At 31.9% G+C, this 3,368-nt stretch overlaps 1 long non-coding RNA gene across 5 annotated transcripts; it reads left to right on the top strand.

Moving 5' to 3' along the window:
* The first annotated feature begins 461 nt into the window (after positions 1-461).
* On the top strand, positions 462-2,334 carry LOC145103294 (uncharacterized). 5 transcript variants are annotated; one of them, XR_013706415.1, is made up of 4 exons: positions 462-851; positions 1,079-1,803; positions 1,916-1,961; positions 2,096-2,334. It is a non-coding gene; the product is annotated as an uncharacterized LOC145103294 (long non-coding RNA). The 5 variants fall into 5 exon arrangements; XR_013706414.1 differs by having other exon boundaries at positions 462-968; XR_013706417.1 differs by having other exon boundaries at positions 462-1,572; positions 1,680-1,803.
* The last annotated feature ends 1,034 nt before the right edge of the window (positions 2,335-3,368 follow it).

Here is a 3,368-nt window from a genome sequence, read left to right as displayed (position 1 = left end):
TTGGAAATCCTAACCATTCGTGGCATTGATTTTATTAATTTCAATAAAATGAAATAGGCTGACAGTTGATTTTAGTTATTTCAATATAAATAAATAGATTGACAATTGATTTTAGTAGATATACACACGTTTGTATATTAAAGTTGTGATAAAAACAAAACTAAAAAATGATGTTTAATCGATTTATACGTTTATATTTATGTATGGATGTATGTATGTTTTTATGTATATGTGCAACATTAAACATAATAATGAACATAATAGCAGTAATAAATAATACAAAATAATAATAATTAAAAATTTAATATTAATAATATAAATAAATATATGATATTTATAGTATTAAATATAGAATAAGAACAATAAATTCTTTATTTTTTAATTTTTTTTGGAAATCGGTAGCTACTACGGAATACCGAAGGGAACGAGTGACTTCTAAAATTTCATTAGCCCTTCTTCCCCCACATATTTGCTTGGTTTTATTTCCCCTCGTTCACCAATAAGAATAATAAACTCTTTTATTTTTTAATTTTTCGATAATTGCTCCCACTTCGGTCTAGGATTTAAAATTACAGCATATGCCATCTTCAATTATATCAGTTGTTCCTCATATCTCCGTCGCCCTCCGCTCCTCTTTCTCATATCTTCGCCGCCCTTCGCCATCTCTTTGTTTATAATCTGCCATCTCCATCACCATTATCGATTCGGATCCATTACCACTCAACCTGGCGACCACGGCTCCGGAATCGGCCACTGCATCGCTGTTGCCCTATTCCAACTGCCATTCTCCACCATCTTTGCCTCTACTGCCGCCTCCTTCCACTTGGTTTTATCTACTTTCGTTAAAGAAGGTAAACCCTAAATTTTATGTATCGATTAGAGTTAAATCCAGATATTACGGGTGTAGAAAAGCGTCGGGAATATTGATTTTTGTTGCTCTTCACATCAAATGACGTTGCAGTTTATGGGTAAAGATATATGAATTTCTAGTTTTCTGTTTTGCTAAATTTACTGATTTGGTAATGGTTTAGCGTATACAAATCATTAATTTGAATATAAATATATTATCTTTTTTCAGTGAACTTACACTTATACTTCATAGTTATACTTGGACGCTTCACGGATTCTGGTGTGATATGCAAAGAAATAAATGGCTAAACTTGGATAGATTTGAAGCATGCTAATATCTCAGTACTTATCAACTTGAACTCATTAGTGATTGTAGTTGATCTTTTATGTGATCACTACTTGATTGACTGAGTGATTATTATTATTGTTCAACAATATTTTATTTATACTTTTTTGCATTTGTTTTTCAAAATGTTTTTGGGCCAAGGATATCGTTGGTTAAAAAGGAGAGGTGGTAATTTTATGCTATGTTTGAATATCCAATGATTTTTAATACACAATGGTGACTTATTTTTTTTTTGTTTCTTTTCATACATTCTTATCAGCCAATGCTTCTATCTAGGTATTGCACATATCTCTGGACTTCAATTAATTAATCTTCATTTTGTCACTTTATTCCTGGAAATCAGTATGTGATTTTTTTGAATCGCAAGGGTGTGGATAGTAAGATTTCTCGTGCTCATTTTCAAACATATCATAGCTTGTAAGTATCACTTGCTCGCTTCTTGGATAATAAAATTTAGAAAATTTTATGATGTGATTTTGTCTAGTTTTGATCTTCTTCATCAAAGTTAGTATGAGAAGTTACTTGCAAGAAATGCCTGGAAGCAAGTGTGGTGATTATTAGTATCTTAATTAAGTCGTATGGGAAACCAAGCATGACTGACAAAATAGGTCTGTGGAATATATGAGCAAAAGCTTCATTCCATTAATGTTCTTTTTATTACTTAAAAACTATCATTTTTATGATATGTTTTTCCTAATTTTATTTATTATTTTGTCTTAGGTAAAGGAGTCAAGTATGAAACTTCTAGGCTCAAATGCTCGGTAAGGTATGTATGACCTTTTTGACTATTAACTTTTTGATAGTTCAAGGATAAATGGATATGATAAATATGAGTTTTTCTGAGTTTGTAATGTTGTTAGGATTTCCATTTTTATATATGTTAGTCTTACTATTTTTTAGGCGCGGGAGTTGCAGGAACAAGTTCAAAGGCATGAAGAGATGCAACGAAGACAAATACAACTTGAAGATCAATTGGCGTCTTTTATGAGACTATTCAGTAATCGGATAATCCACCAAATGACTTTTAGTTTATATCTTTTAAACACTTAATAATGTATTTGAAACATTGACTGCATAGACGATGTTTATTGTAATGTTTATTTTGATGGATTTTGAGCATAACAAACAATCTTATGTGTGCATGGAACCCTAAATAATTTGATTTATGTTTTCTCTAATTGAACGTACAACTTGAACAACAAATAGAAAACCTGATCATGCTCTTATAATATTCGATATTCACAAATAGTGTTAGAGTAATTATACATTGATCACTATATAGCTATGGCAATTTGTGACATCCCCAAATTTGTCGGCCAGAAAAGACCGATTTAGTTTATGTTTTTAAAATAAAATCAGAGTAATCTTCCAAAAGATGTTCTTGAATTTGTCCCCTAAACAAAATATAACAAAAATTTTATCAAAGCATTTCTTAAAGAAATGTATTTTCATTATATAAAAAGCCTCGGGATGTCATGTTCCGATACAGACCAAAAGCATAAACAGTACATTATAAGCCTCACAACAATTATTTACACCTACTGGCCTATAATTCAAAAATCTTCCGTCATCATCAAAGTATGCTCTAGGTCTACTACCTGTAATATAAAAAAGCTAAGTGGATCAATCTTGGGAGTTTGGTGAGCATATAGGGTTTTCAACCCACAATAAATAAATTTATTAATTTTCATCAACCAACAATAAATTTATTTATTTCATCAACTAACAATAAATCTATTAATTTCATCAATCAACAATAACCCTGATTACCCGTTCCGGTTATCCTCACTTTATGTCCCTAAACATCTCTAAAAAGGGACCTAGCTTAAGGATCATCATTGGGCTAACACTGCATAAGGGATACTTCTATAGTTTCTTAAGGTTCCACCCTAAGAATCCTCTATCATTCACTCATTCATTCCAAAGGATTGTCCTAAGGTATAGGCACAAAGTCCGTCATCGCCAATAACACAGCTGCCAATGTTCTCTATTAGGAACAACTCCCAATATTATCCTTTAGGCGTAACTGCTAGGATTGTGTTGTTCTCAACCAGGCACAACTGCCAATATTATCTGTTAGGCGTAGCTGCCAATGTTATCTTTTAGGCGCAGTTGCTAACATTATCATCTAGGCACAGCTCCCGGGATGATGACGTTCTCTATTTTGCGCATC

Source organism: Lactuca serriola, chromosome 4, assembly GCF_051521515.1.
Source record: "Lactuca serriola cultivar US96UC23 chromosome 4, Lser_US96UC23_V15, whole genome shotgun sequence".
Classification (NCBI taxonomy): Eukaryota; Viridiplantae; Streptophyta; class Magnoliopsida; order Asterales; family Asteraceae; genus Lactuca; species Lactuca serriola.
The sequence above is the reverse complement of the archived record's forward strand: the minus strand, read 5'-3'. Positions and strand labels throughout refer to the sequence as shown.